The sequence below is a fragment of the Sapajus apella genome, unplaced genomic scaffold (assembly GCF_009761245.1).
Source record: "Sapajus apella isolate SASKATOON/1434 unplaced genomic scaffold, GSC_monkey_1.0 scaffold98, whole genome shotgun sequence".
Classification (NCBI taxonomy): domain Eukaryota; kingdom Metazoa; phylum Chordata; class Mammalia; order Primates; family Cebidae; genus Sapajus; species Sapajus apella.
This window is the reverse complement of record NW_022437038.1, coordinates 1,587,239-1,603,183: the sequence shown is the minus strand read 5'-3', so window position 1 is coordinate 1,603,183 and position 15,945 is coordinate 1,587,239. Positions and strand designations below refer to the sequence as shown.

Below are 15,945 nucleotides of genomic sequence, written 5' to 3'. Positions count from 1 at the left end.
ATTTTGGAATGTAAGAGTTTTAGACAGACTGCTGCATCACTGAATAAATCTTACAGCAGCAGGAACTCAAAACTAGCAGTGCAGTCTTTCACATATGGCAATGACTTTTAGGTTTTACTCCCTTTATTAATTTATATTAAGTACAAGAGTAATATGTGCTTATTGTAACTTGCAAAACAATGCAAGAATACATGGAAAGCATGTCAATAGTCTTTCTCATCTTCTCTCCAAGCAGTTCTTCATGTTCATACAAACAATATGCAATTATACCTGCATGAGATTTTGTTCTTCTCTCTTTTAAAAAACATAATCATAACAAACACATTATTCTGTAATTTGCTTTTTTCACTGTAAAATATGTTATTGATATTCCACCAGAACACCAGATATAGGTCTATTATTTATTTTAATAATATGAATGTTCCACAGTTGAATGACCCTTTGGCAAATGAACATATGTTAATTTCTGTTTTTGGCATTATATAGACTGCTAAAATAAACATGTTTGTACATATATAATTACATGTTTGTGCTTTTATTTTTTAGGGTCAAATGGTATATAAACTTTGGGAGATATTGCCAGTATCTTTTTTAAAAATATTAAAGTAATTTATATCTCCTGAAAGCAATATGTTAAGTTTAATTGTTTCCCAATATCCATGCCAGAATAAATGCCATTGATTTCTTGATTTTGTAATGTGATGAATAGAATATGGTTCGTATAGTTGTTTTAATTTGCACTTACCTGGCTATTAGTGTGTTACTCTGTATTTTCTCTCTCTCTCTCTTTCACACACACACACACACACACACACACACACACACACCCCAGTTATATATTATATACAAAACAGTTATATTTTTTCTATGAATGCACGACTTAGCCTTTTTTATATTTGGTCTTCATTTTTTAAATAATATGTAGGAACTTTATATATTAGGGAAATTAAACCATTGTACATTATATGCACTACATGCATTTGGGTGCATGTATCTTTTGTTTTGTTCATTCTGTTCTTCAAAATGTTTGATTTTATTATTTATTGTTGGGAAATCAAATATGTTTTTCTTCTTTTTATGTCTTCTGTTTTTTCTGTCTTATTTAGGAAGACCCCCTCGATCCCAAGATTATAAAAACATTGACTTAAAAGTAAAAAAAATAAATTTTGACGTAGTAATATGTTTTTTATTATACTTTAAGTTCTGGGGTACACGTGCAGAATGTGCAGGATTGTTACATATGTATACACTTGCCATGGTGGTTTGATGCACCCCATCAAACTGTCACCTACATTAGGTATTTCTCCTAATGCTGTCCCTCCCCTAGCCCCCCACCCCCTGACAGGCTCCAGTGTGTGATGTTTCCCTACCTGTGTCCATGTGTTCTCATTGTTCAACTCCCACTTATGAATGGGAACATGTGGTATTTGGCTTTCTGCTCTTGTGTTACTTTGCTGAGAATGATGGTTTCCAGCTTCATTCATGTCCCTGCAAAGAGTATGAACTCATCCTTTTATGTTATACAAACACACTTCCATACACATGATATTCTTCTGGAATTCATTTTTTAATTATATTACAGGAGAGTCTATTGTTTTCTATTCAAACTGTTTGGCAAATCATACTAATTCAAACTAAGTGTTCATCATTGCATGAATGGTTAAAGAAAATGTGTTATATATACACAATGGAATGTTATTCAGTCATAAAAATAATAAAATCCTGCATTTGCAGCAACGTGAATGGAACTGGAAGTCTTTATGTTAAGTGAAATAAGCCAGGCACAAAGAGACAAATCTCATGTGTCTAGTCCTGTGTCACCAATATACTTCTTGAATTATGAAGATTTTATGTCTGTACATACATATATATATAGACACATAGCTATATACATATAAAATATATATTATATTTTCATTTACATTGAATATATACAGTATGTATCACATAATTGTATATTAATATATAAATATTTATACTGTTCTTGATTATTTTATTATTTTAAAGGAACTTACCTCAATTTAGCATCTATAAATAAAATTAAAAATAACTATTGGGATTTCAGTTGGAATAGAATTAAATACATAAATTTTGAAAATTTTGATTTTTTTCCTAATAAATATTTCCATGCATGAACATATATCTCCCCATAATTTAGATATTATTTTATATTTCTTTAAACTTTTAAATATATTTTAAATATATTTTTTCCTATGTATTGGAAAGACCAGCTCCCAATATATCAACGTGGGTTTAAGATCTCTCAAAGTGATCGAGTGGTCATTGAAAAAGAAAGAGAGACAAAGAAAAAGTTTTCCTTAAGGCTGGGCCCAGGGTAGACACCACATAATGCTGCTCCGTGGATGTCTGACATTCCCCTCAAACCTCAGTTTTTTATTATGCTCTTTCCATAGGGGAGGGGGAGCAAGGTTACACAAAGTTTCAGTGATAATTATCCAAAAAAAATACATTTGTTAAAGCTGGTGCACAAAAATCACAATGTGGTATTAGAAAAGCAGAACAATGTAAAGATAACTTCCTGTGTGTCAGCATAGAAATGATACACCTTAGCAAGAATAGAGGTTAAGCATAAACTTATGATTATCAGCAAGAACATATTGGGCTCACAACTGCAGGGGGAACAGGATCTGACACAGAACAACCAGCCTGACCACAAAAACTGCAAGAGGAGGGGCCTCCATGCAGGCCTGGAGGAGCAGTGGGAGAAGAAAGACTTTTATATCCTTATCTCAACCACAGAGGTTTTTCCTCAGGCCAGATGCCCCTCATGCATCCGTTTATAGGCTCTCCATAAGGGCCTCATTCCCTTTCCAGGGCCATCAATATGCCTTTCCTGGGAAAGGAATATCAATATGCCTTTCCTGGGAAGGGAATCTAGGTAATAAGCCTCTCCATTACATGTCCGTTTATAGGCTCTCTGCAAAGAGAAACCTATTAAGTGCTGTCATCTCTCTCCGGCAGTCAAGCTATGTGGTTAGTCCCTTTCAAAGAATTCCTGTTTTTACCAGAAAAGTTTAGCAGCGCCAAAGTTACAAGTTTTATCTCAGCAGAGCCAAAGTTATAAGTCACAACTCAGCATTTCACGTTATTCTTCATTTTCTCAAATATAATCGATACAGTAAGTAACAAGCATCATAAAGCAAATAACTCATTTCGGGGAAACCAAATTCTAAGAGAATTTACAGGTTAAAAATCAAAAACAATTTTGTCTTGTTATTTCAGATAGCTCGGGTTTTGCCAATTCTTCCAGAAGCTTGGGGTTTCTCAGTTACCACAGAGGGGTCCAGAGTATGCCCAGCAGCTATGAAATATGTTTGCATGTATTTTATAACCTTAATCATGCTTGTAGGCAGCAGAATACTAACATTATTTAGATGATTATTGATGACATGGAGAAAAGTTCTTGTTTTTATATGTTTTCTTTTTGTCCATCAATCTATCAAATTATCTTCTTAATTCCAATAGCTCTTTCCCTTGAGTTACAGCTTTTAAAAAGTATATAACCATATAATTTACTAATTAAGATATTTTCTCTTTTTTTTTTTTTTTTTTTTTTTTGAGACAGAGTCTTGCTCTGTTGCCAGGCACCAGGCTGGAGTGCAATGGCGCGATCTCGGCTCACTGCAATATCCGCCTCCTGGGTTCAAGCAATTCTCCTGCCTCAGCCTCCCGAGTAGCTGGGTCTACAGGTGCACACCACCATGCCCAGCTAATTTTTGTATTTTTTAGTAGAGACGGGGTTTCACCATGTTGACCGGGATGGTATCGATCTCTTGACCTCGTGATCCGCCCGCCTAGGCCTCCCAAAGTGCTGAGATATTTTCTTATATTCTGTTGTTTATCAAGAGATTTTTAATCCTATTAGGTTGGCACAAAAGTAATTGTGGTCTTTGCCATTGAGAGTAATTGCAAAAACTGCAATTTCTTTTGTGCCAACCTAATACATTAGCTAGAATTTTTAAAATACTCACATATGTTGACAACACAATCTGTGTCTTGTTCTTGGTTTTAATGAAAATGATTTTAGCATTTCAACATTTTGTATAATATTTGTATTAGGTCCTGTGGCATGCTACCCAAATCTCCCATTTCAATCTATTTGGTAGTTTAAGCACCCCAGATTTATTCTTTTTCAGGAAGACCTTAGCTGTTCTTGGCCGTTGGTATTACCATATGAATATTAGAATCACCTCATCATTTAACATAAAAATAGGTGCTTGGATTTTTAATAGACTTTCATTGAATAGTAGATCAATTAAAGAACAGCTAGTGTCTTTTAAATATTGAGCATCCTAATCCACAACTGTGGTAAATCCCTTTACATCTTTAAGCCTTCTTTATTTCAGTGATTTTCTTGCAGTTATCTGTGTACAGTTCTGGAACATCTTTTGTATCATATTTTTCTAGTTTTTTTCTATATGCTAATGTAATATGTCATTAAATTTAATTTTGTATTTTTTGCTTGCTAGAAAGTAGAAAAATGATATAATTTTCCTTTATCAACATCGTATGCACAAAATTAATTGCTAGCTCTAATGACTTACTGATAATTTCTTTTGAATTATTTCCTAAGTAATTATATTGACAGTGAATAAAGACAGTTTTATATAGTTCGAGTATTCCTAATCAAAAAAAATTTGAAATTTAGAACACTCAAAACCCTGAAAATTTTTGAGTGTTGATATGACATTTAAAGGAGATATTCATTGGAGTATTTCAGATTTCAAATTTTCAGAATAGGGATGCTCAATCAGTAAATATAATGCAAATATTCTAAAATTTAAAAATATGTGATATTTGAAACACTGGATTTAAGCATTTTTGATAAGATATACGGAACCTGTATCAGCCTTTCTAATTTATGTACTGGCTAGAATCTCTAGTATAATATTGTCTAGATATGATGATAACAGATATTTTTGCCTTCTACCTAATTTCAAGGAGAGCACTTTCAATATTTCACTTTTAAGTATGATCCTTGCCATAGGTTTTATATAGATGTCCTTTATCAGATTAAAAATCATGAACAAGTATTGAATTCAATATTTTTATTGTTTTGTTTGAATTATTTTTCATCTTTATTTTATCAATATGTGGAATTACATTGATTGATTTTCTCTTAAACATTGTAGAAGTGAAGCACAGCTAGATGGTACAATAGGATCCTCCAGTGACTATCCCCTTGGAGAAACATCAATTCAAATGGCTGTTAATGAAGACAATACCTTTCCAACAGCTAAGAAAAACAGGTAAAAGATCACAGTACCTGATTTTAGCATAATAATAAAAAAGATGCATTGAAGAGTGTGGGAAGGACAATTTTACATTGCCTGCATCAATAGACCCTCAACACCAGGCATAATGAAAAGAAACACCATCCACTTGGGGAAGGAAAAGGAAGGTTGCCTGAGACTGTGCCTTAGAAGCCAGTGCCAGGTATGCCACAGTAAAACACAGCACTGGGTAGAAACCCCATGATCCCTGATTTCAGAGTGGTGATCATGAAAACAGTTTCCAGACCTGCCTCAGTGTCAGAATGGAATCCACCACCCCAGCAGACTGGACTTGAGTCTCAGCCCACATCACCACCAGCTGATTTAAGGGGCTCATCCCAAATAATTTTTTGTGCCAGAATGGCAAACTTAGGGATAGGGTGCCCTCTAGTGCTGAAATGGCTGCAGTAACCACAGGCTTAGGGAACGCAATTAGTTCTCTATGAATTTCTGAAAGACGCTTTGAAAAAGGACAAGTACAAACATGGTCAGACTGAGAAGACTGTAATAAATACCTAATTATTATTCAATGCCCAACTATCAATGTATGTTAAGAAGGATCCAGAATATTCACAGAAATATGACCTCACCAAACAGAATAAATTAGGCACCAGTGACCAAATCTGGAGAGATGGAGATATGTGATCTCTTAGAGAGGGTATTTAAAATAGGCATTTTGAGATAACTCAACAAACTTCAATAAAACACACAGAAATAATACAGAAATGTATCAGAGAACATTAACAGAGAGATTGAAATTTTTAAAAACCAAACTAAAATTCTAGATCTGAAATATACAGTGAAAAAATGAAAATGCATGAAAGGGTCTCTACAAAGGAATTGATTAAGCAGAATAATCAGTAATCTCAAAGACAGTCCATTTGAAAACGATGTCAGAAAAGATAAAAGAAAAATAATGAATGAAGTAATCCCAGAACTTTGGGAGGATAAGATGAGTGGATTGCTTGAGACTAGGAATTTGAGAGCAGCCTGGGAAACATAGTGAGACCCTAGGTCTACAAAAACATTTTTAAAAGACTAAAATACAAAACTATTAAGATTATTGCTTACAACAATTTGTTCAAAGAGATAATTTAAAAAGATGTAAATTGAAATACCTCATTTCAAAATGTAAAAGGAATAAAGTATACTGTTTTCTGTTTGTACCTTTTATTTGTGATCAAAGTTAAGTTGTTAGCAGTTTAGAAAAACTTATTTTAAATATATTTTTATTAGCATCATGGTAGCCATAAAGCAAAAACCTATAATGGATATGCTAAAAATAAAAAGCAAGGAATCAAAAAAAATACTACTATAGAAAAGCACTTAACCACAAAGGAAGACAGTAGGAGAGGAAGAAAGAAAAAATAAATGTACGAAACAACCAGAAAACAAATAACAAAATGGCAGTAGTAAGACTTTACCTATCAATAACATTAAATGTAGATAGATTTATTCTCCAATTAAAAGACATAGAGTGTTTGAATGTATGAAAAATAAGACCAAACTATATGCTGCCGACAGGAAACTCACTTGACCTGTAAAGACACATATGGGCTGAAAGTAAAAAAATGGAAAAAGTTACTTTATGCAAATGAACAAAAAAAAGCAAGAGTGTCTATACTTGTATCAATAAAATAGATATTAAATCAATCATGGTAAAAAAAGACAAATACAGTCATTATGTAATGATTAAGTGGTAAATACAGCAGGAGGATACAACAGTTGAAAATATGTATGCACCAAACACTGGAGCACCTACATTTATAAAGCAAACATTAATAGAGTTAAAGGGAGAGAGCAATGGCAGTACAATAATAGTAGGGAATATCAATACTTCACTTTCAGCAATGGACAAATCATCCAGACAGAAAATAGAGAGAAAATATACCAGAATTAAACTGCATTCTATATGAAATAGACCTAACAGACATTTACAGAACATTTCATCCAACAGCTGTAGATTATACGTTTTTGTCAACAACACATGGAACACTGTCCTGGATAGATTATATGTTAGACCACAAAACAAGTTTTAACACATTTTAAAAAACCAAAATTGTATTTAGTATCTTTTCTGACCACAATGGAATAAAATTAGAAATCAATAACAGGCAGAACTTTAGAAACTGTACAAACACGTGAAAATTAAGCAACACATACATGAACAACCAATGAATCAATTTAGACATTAAAAATGAAATTTAAAACATTCCTGGGTACATAGAAGCAGTCAAGATTGCCTCAAGAAGAAACAGAAAATCTGAACAGATCAATAATAAGGAACACATTTGAAGCAGTAATAAAAAAACATTCTATCAAAGGAAAGCTCAAGGCCTAACATTTTCAGTACTGAATTCTACAAAACATTTAAAGAAGGATTAATACCAATTGTACTCAAACTGTTTCAAAAATTAAAGAGGAGGAAATACTTCCGAACTTATTTTACAAGGCCAGCATTACCTTGATATCAATACCAGATAAGGACACAATAAAAAAGCAGAAAAGTACAAGGTAATCTATCTAATGAACATAGAAGCAAAAATACTCAACAAAATACTAGTAAACCAAATTCAACAACACTTTCAAAAAACTGTTAACCATGATTAAGTGGGATTCATCCCAGGTATGCAAAGATGGTTCAACCTACACAAATTAAAAAAACATGATACATCACATTAACAGAATAAAGGGCAAGAGCCATATGATTATTTTAATAACTGCTGAAATGCATTTATTAAAATTTGGCATCCTTTTTTGATAAAAACTACAAACAAATTGTGTATAGAAGGAACATACCTCAACAAAATAAAAGCCATTTATGGCAAACCCACAGCTAACATTTTATTGAATGGTGAAAAGTTAAAAGCTTTTCTTCTAAGATCTGGAATAAGATCTTTATGTAAATGCTATTTAATATACCCATTTTAAAAAACAGTATGGAGGCTTCTCAGAAAACAAAAAATAGACCTGCCATATTATTCAGCAATCCCAATATTTGGTGTATATCTAAAAGTAATGAAATCAGTATCTTAAAGAGATACTTGCATTCTCATGTTTATTGCAACACTATTCACAATACTCAAGAAATGAAATCAACTTAAGTGCCTATCTACAAATAAATGGATAAAGAAAATGTTATACATACACACACGCACAAGTATATATACAGATATATATTGTTTTATATGTATAACATTATTTATATAAAACATTGTTTTATATATATCATATCTATAACAATCAAATACCATTTAGCCATAGAATATAATAAAATTCTGTAATTTGAAGCAATGTGGATGAACCTAGAAAACAGTATGTTAAGTGAAATAAACCAGGCACAGAAAGACAAGTACCATGTGATCTTATATGTGGAATCTAAAAACGTCAATCTCATAAGAGTAGACAGTAGAATATTGGTTACCAGAGAGGATGGAAAGGGTTGGGGGAGGGTTGGAGAAAGGCTGAACAACAAGTAGAAAGTTAAGGTAGACACAATAAGGAAGACTAAATTCTGGTGTTCTATTGTACAGAGGATGCCTATAGCTAATAATGAATTGTATATTTCAAGATAACTAGAAGAGAGGATTTTGAGTGTTATCACAAATTTTAAAAATGTTTCAAGTGATCAATCGGCTAATTACTGTGACTTGATCATTTCGCTATGTATACATGTATTAAAACATCACATTGTACCCCATAAACATGTACAATGATTATATATTAGTTAAAAATAAAACATAAATAGACAAATATATTCTTCGAATAACCCACACTTAGATATTTGGATATTAATCTATTTATATGTTTCTAGATTTCATCGAATAATATATTTTTATGAATTTCGCATTCATATAAGTCTATGAGATACATTGACTTGTGTTTCTCCCCTCTTCAAATGTCCTTGTAAGATTTAAATGGATGTTTTCTGGCTCATAAAATCAGTGAAGAGTGTTTCTTTTTTTTCATTAGAATTGTATGTAACATATGAGTTATTTCCTCATTTTTCCAAACATATGGAAAAAATTTCCAGTGAAGCCATCTGAGGCTTGAGTTTCTTTTTTTGTGGGAAGATTTTAATTAAGAGTTTAATTTTTCTAAAATATATGGCTATTAATATGTCTGATTTTTTATATCTGCTTTAACAAGGTATATTTTTCGATGGTTTTTCCTATATCATTCAATTTTATTTACAAAATATTTTTTATAATGCTTTTTTATTATCTTTTTAATGTTTCTGGGATTGATGATGCCGTCTTTTTTTATTTCATGATTTAATAAGTTATATCATGTCTCTTGCTTTTTTCACCTTGATTACCCTTGTCAGGAGTTTATCAATTTTGTTCCTATTTTCAATGAACTAAATTATGTCTTTATTAATTTTCTCTATTTTGTTTACTATTTTGATTACATTTCATGATGGTTAATACTGTCAACTTGATTGGATTGAAGAATACAAAGTGTTGATCCTGGGTGTGTCTTTGAGGGTGTTGCCAAAAGAGATTAACATTTGAGTCAGTGGGCTGAAGAAGGCAGACCCACCTTTAATTTGGTGGGCACAATCTAATCAGCTGCCAGGGAATATAAAGCAGATAGAAAAACTTAAAAAGATGAGACTGGCCTAGCCTGTCAGCCTACATCTTTCTCCTGTACTGGATCCTTCCTGCCCTCAAACATCAGACTCCAGTTTCTTCAGTTTTGATACTCACACTGGCTCTCCTTGTGTAAGTTAATATTTAATAAATTCCCCTATATGTGTATATCCTATTAGTTCTGTCCATCTAGGGAACCCTGACTAATACATAATTTTATTAATTCCTCTTTCGACTTTTTGGGGGGAGTTAATTTGTTGCTATTTTTTAACTGCATGAGGTGGAAGCTTACATCATTCTTTTTTTAAACTTCAACTTCTATTTTTTTTACAGGGGTACATGTGTAGATTCGTTACATGGGAATATCGTATGATGCTGTGGTTTGGCGTATGGAACCTGTCACCCTGGTAAGGAGCAGAAAACCCTACAGGTAGCTTTTTAACCCACCCAATGTCTGTTGTTCTCATATTTATATCCTATGTCATTCATTTTTAATGTTTTCTTTTTTCTCTTGCATCTCCTCTAAGCCGAGCATTTGCTGCATCCTGCATATATTCAAATATTACATTTGTATTTCTTTTGCTTCAAAAAATTTTCTAAAATATATCATGATTTTTGATTTAAGGATTAATAGAAGTAAATGCTTTTGATTTTCAAAAATAGGAGTTTTTAAAATTTGCATTGTGTTGTTAGTATCTAGATTAATTTCACTATCATCAGAAAGAAGACACTGTATGATTTGTCTTTATTTTTAAGTTAATGGTCTTTTTCATTGGAAAAAAATACTAACATTTACAACTGGTAGTGGGTATAAATTGTAATATCTTGAAAAGCAGTGTTGATGGTTATGCTGAAGTCCACAGCCACAGCCTATTCTGCCGGCTTCAAGTTATGGTTCAGAAGCTTTTAAAAAGAGAGTCCAAAGATGCTCCATTGGTAAAGGTTTCTTATTAAAAATTTGTGTGTACAGTGACAACCTGACACCTGTTTCACTGTAGAACAATGCAGACAATGCTAAACCAACACACACAGGCCTACCACCAGGGTGTGTGTGTCATTGTCACCATGAGTCAGAGCACATGAAGTACAAGAGGACTCTTCAGCTAGTGGGGTCACGTCTCTTGGTTTATCCTTCACCCATTTTCTGCACATCATCCTGAGGTAAACCAATTTTAAATGTGTTTATTTTCAGTAAACCAGCTTTTATAATTTATACTAAACAAATTGAACTAGAAAACATTTGAGTAGGTTTTGAATTTGTTTTTTCATTTTTCCTTTTTAATACAAATCTCTGCCTGTGCTCAATCATCAATCTGCATGAATGAAAATCTTGCTACCCCTAATAGTGTATTAATCATTAGCAAATGGAACTTTAAGAAGTCCTTATCATTAAGGTAGTACAAGTGTTTATATTGTAAAACTGATGTGTAGCTTGATCTTTAGGGGACAGGACCACCAACTAATACATACAGATTTTGTGTGTGTGGTCAGAAGGTAATTTTGACATTCAGTTTTGCTATATAGAAATGAATAAATGAAGTCTTTTCTTTTTTTTCTTTTTTTTTAAAGAGGTAGGTAAAAGATTCAATCTGATCCTTCTAGAAGGTAGAAAAAGGAGTTGAAAGTGGGCCTTCATTTTACAGTCATCTGTATGAATTCTTTGTAGCTGACTTGTCAGTCTCCATCAATATCTGCTTCTCTGATCATTTCATCTACTTCGTCTGTTAGTTTTTCTCCTGTTTGTCATGACATGACATAGTTCTTCTGCACTTATGTAACCACTCCGTCCTTGTCAAAGACTCGGAATGCCTCAAGGATTTCTTCTTCATGTTTGTATCTTGCATTTTTCTAGACATCATAGCCAAAAACTCAGGGAAGTGCCATTACCATTGGCATCCACTTTGTTGATCACATACAGCAATTTGGCTTCTGTTGGGTTCTGACCTAGTGACCTCAGGACAGTTCCAGGTTGTTTTGTTGTAATGGTACCATCACCATCTTTATCCAATAGAGAAAGCTTCCTTGAATTCAGCAATCTGTTTTTCGGTCAGCTGATTAGACATGATGCCAGCGAAGGAAGGAAGAGGAGAGCGAGCTAGGGTGGCTGCACAAGTGCGGGGGCTGTGATGGTGAGGGTCCCTCTGATGCTGCTGCTGCTAAGGCACGCTATGCGCTGTGCCGCCACCACTTCCTGGTGCCGAGTCCAGGAAACTGCCAGCACCACTGCCAGATTTCAGTCTTTTTAGACTTGTGGAGACTTGTTTATTGCCAAACGTATAGTCAGTTATGGTAAATATTCTAAACGCACTAGAAAAGAATGTGAACTCTCTTATTGCTAGATGGAGTGTTCTATATATATTAATTAGGTCAAAATTGCTATATATGTTCCCCAAATTGTTTTTGTACTTACTCTTTTGTTCCTGCCTATTCTTAGTAACTGACGATACTGGGAGAGATACATTAAATATCCAACTATTATTTGGGTTTTGTTTTTTTTTTTTAATTTCTCTTCAAAGTTTTGCTTGCTGTTCTTTTCAATACTCTGGACCATTATTTTTATTGTATACAAATATAGGATAATTAGATATTTATGCTGAATGAGCATTTTAGCATTGTAAAATGCTCCTCTTTATCTGTAGCAATTATTTTTATCGTGAACTGTTTTGCTTATATTAGAATAACTTCATAAGTTTTATTTTTTAAGTCCTTCAATCTTATTTTTTTTAAGACATATCACTTATGAGTGACTAACAGGAGCTTTTACAAATCCAAACAGAAAGTATTTTTTCTCTTTAAAGAGGTATTTATTCATTTTGTTTTCAGTCACTACCATTCCAAGTGTAATTACCTCCTGACATTTAAGATAATTAAATAGGTTGATTATCTCAACAATAAGATGAGCAACTGGAACCCTCATTCACAGTCAGTGGGAGTATAAATTGGTACAATTGGTTTGGTAGACTCTTCAGGATTATTTACTCTGTTGATTATATTCATATCCTATGCCCTAGAAGTTTTCTTCCTAGTAATATACTCAACATATCTGCATCAAAAGACATGAACAAAAATTTCATAGATATGCTATTCAAAATATTTCTAAAACCTAAACTGCTCAGCAACAGAAAAATGGATAAATAAAATGTGGTATATTCACAACATAGAATACTACACACTGCAGTAAGTAAAGAAACCACATATACATAAGACCATGTGGATGGACTTTAAAACAATGAGTTGAACAAGAGAAACCAGACCACAAAGAATACATAGTTAAGGTTTGAAATTAAAAAATTATATTTTATCCTTTGAGTCTTTTGCTCATTAGTGCTAATGTAATTTATGATATGTTTGAGGTTTAAACCTATATTCTTACAATTTATTTTTCTTACGTTTACTTTGATAAATTTTCTCTTCCCTTCCTTTGGTTTAATTAGGTAATTTATAGTAGTTTTCCCTTTTGTTAGAGTTTTAGTTATACATTTTAATTTTTTATTGATTAATTGAAAGATTACAAATTCACCTTTGACTTACTAAATTTTACCTTTAACACTGTTGTTCTATTGTTGCCACATGCCACATATTATCAATCTAAACACATCTTAAACTTTAAATACAGACATTATCATTTTAAAAGTGAATATTGATTTATATTTACCTATATATTTACTGTTTCTGCTACTGTTAATTTCTGTCTTCAGTGCTGTGTGTCAATCTCTCATTTCCTGCTGATGAAGTGCTACCTGGAATTTTTGTTCCATATGGATTCATATGCGTATGAAAATAAGGAAGCTTATAGTTTGCATTAAAGCTAATGAACATCTTTTTCATGTTTAATGCTGTTTGACTATGGAATCTACTTTTGTGATAATAATAACACTCCTGCTGTCTTTATTTGCAATTTGCATATAGTGTAATAATCTATTCCTTTATTTTCAAGATTTGTTCATGTTGTTTCAGATATGGTTCTTGAAAACATAGTGTGTTGATATTGTTTTTAACTTCATATTAACTTTTAATTTTAAAATTTGTAGTTTGGGCATTTTCACATATAAAACAACAGCCGATATGTTTAGTTTTTCTCTTGTAATTTTATTTTATATTACCTATTTTATTTCATTTCCCCCCCCATGTTATAATTTATGGTGAATTCATCAGGATTTTGTTCATTTTGTTCATTTGGTTATATTCGACATGTCTTTAATTCTGCAAGTGGTTAACTTTCCATGCTTAAAACTGATTATCTCACACACACACACACACACACACACACACACACACACACACACCACACTCACGTCCAAGTAAAATGACAAATCAGCATTCCATTAAAATGCTTTACATGTCTATTCCCATTTCCCAAGTAAATGTTAAATTGTTTAGAAATATTTACTTCTCAGTTGAGACATTTTGCTAATCTTCGTTTGATCTTAGGTTATTTCTAAGATAGCTTTAAAAAAATCAATGTTAGGCTAATATTGTCATTTCCATTCTATTTTTCTTTTCTGTTTCCAGAATTCTATTTCACTTGTGTACTATACATTTTCAATTATGCTAGAAACATTTGCCAAAATTACAAATAATTTCAAAATATATTTCTCACTAATTTTTTACATCATTCTTTTCTCCTCTCTTGATTTCTCTATTCTGACGAAATATGCTTTTGGTTAGAACACTTTCTTACATATTTTCTTTCATTAGGGTATATTGTTTTAATAATCTATGAACTCTCCTGTGTGCCAAAATCTTTTCTCCTTTCTTTGCAGATGAATGTAATTTGGCTTGATGTAGTAGTCTTTAATTATAAAACCCTTTCTCAAAATGGTCTGTAGATCCTTCTTCTGTCCTCTAGTTTCTAGTGTCAACTTGAGGAAAGAAGTACCATACTGGCCTGGTTTTATTTCTGTTGTACATTGGCTATTCTTTATTTTGAGAAACTGGTAATATTTTCTCTCATTTCTTAATTCAAAAATTTTATCAAGATGGATCTACATCTTTTCTTTTTTCATGAATCCTGCTGCTTATTCAATGAAAATTTTCAGCCTATACTTGTATTAGTTTGTTTCCATGATGCTGATAAACACATACCCGAGACTGGTAAGCAAAAGAGGTTTAATTGGACTTACAGTGCCACATGAATGAGAGGCCTCAGATTCATGGTGGGAGGCAAAAGGCACTTCTTACATAGATGAGACAACAGAAAAAATGAGGAAAAATGATAGTGGAAACCCCTGATAAACCCATCAGATCTTGTGAGATTTATTCACTATAATGATCATAATATGGGAAAGACCAGCACCCATGATTCAATTACCTCCCCATGGGTCCCTAGCCCAGCATGGGGGAATTTTGAGAAATATAATTCAAGTTCAGATTTGAGTAAGGACACAGCCAAAACTTATGATTCTGCCCCTCTCCCCTCCACATCACATGCCCTCACATTCCAAAACCATTCATTCCTTCCCAGCAGTCCCTCATAGTCTTAACCCATTTCACCATTAAACCAAAAGTCCACAGTCCAAAGTCTCATCTGAGACAAGGAAAGTCTCTTCCACCTATGAGCCTGTAAAAGCAAAAGCAAGCTAGTTACCTCCTGGATACAATGAGGGTACATTGGGTAAATACAGCCATTCCAAATGGGAGAAATTGGCTAAAACAAAGGGCTTAAAGGGCCCATGGAAGTCTGAAATCCAGCAGGGCAGTCAAATTTTAAAGCTCCAAAATGATCTCCTTTGACTCTCCAGGTCTCACATCCAGTTTACACTGTGCAAAAGGTGGGTTCCCATGGTCTCAGGCAGCTCCACCCCTGTGCCTTTGCAGGCTATAACCTCCCTCCTGGCTGCTTTTATGGGCTGGCATTAGGTGTCTGCAGCTTTTCCAGCTGCATGGTGCAAGCTGTCAGTGGATCTACGATTCTGGGGTCTTCAGGGTGGTGGCCATCTTCTCACAGCTTCACTAGGCAGTGCCCCCGTAGGGACTCTGTGTGGGGACTCTGACCCCATGTTTCACTTCTGCACTGCCATAGCAGAGGTTCTCCATGAGGGCCCCACCTCTGCAGCAAA

The 15,945-nt window shown here is 33.3% G+C and overlaps 1 pseudogene; it reads right to left on the bottom strand.

Moving 5' to 3' along the window:
- Nucleotides 1–11,518: 11,518 nt before the first annotated feature.
- LOC116536083 lies at nucleotides 11,519–11,949 on the bottom strand (annotated as a pseudogene).
- Between the last annotated feature and the right edge of the window lie 3,996 nt (nucleotides 11,950–15,945).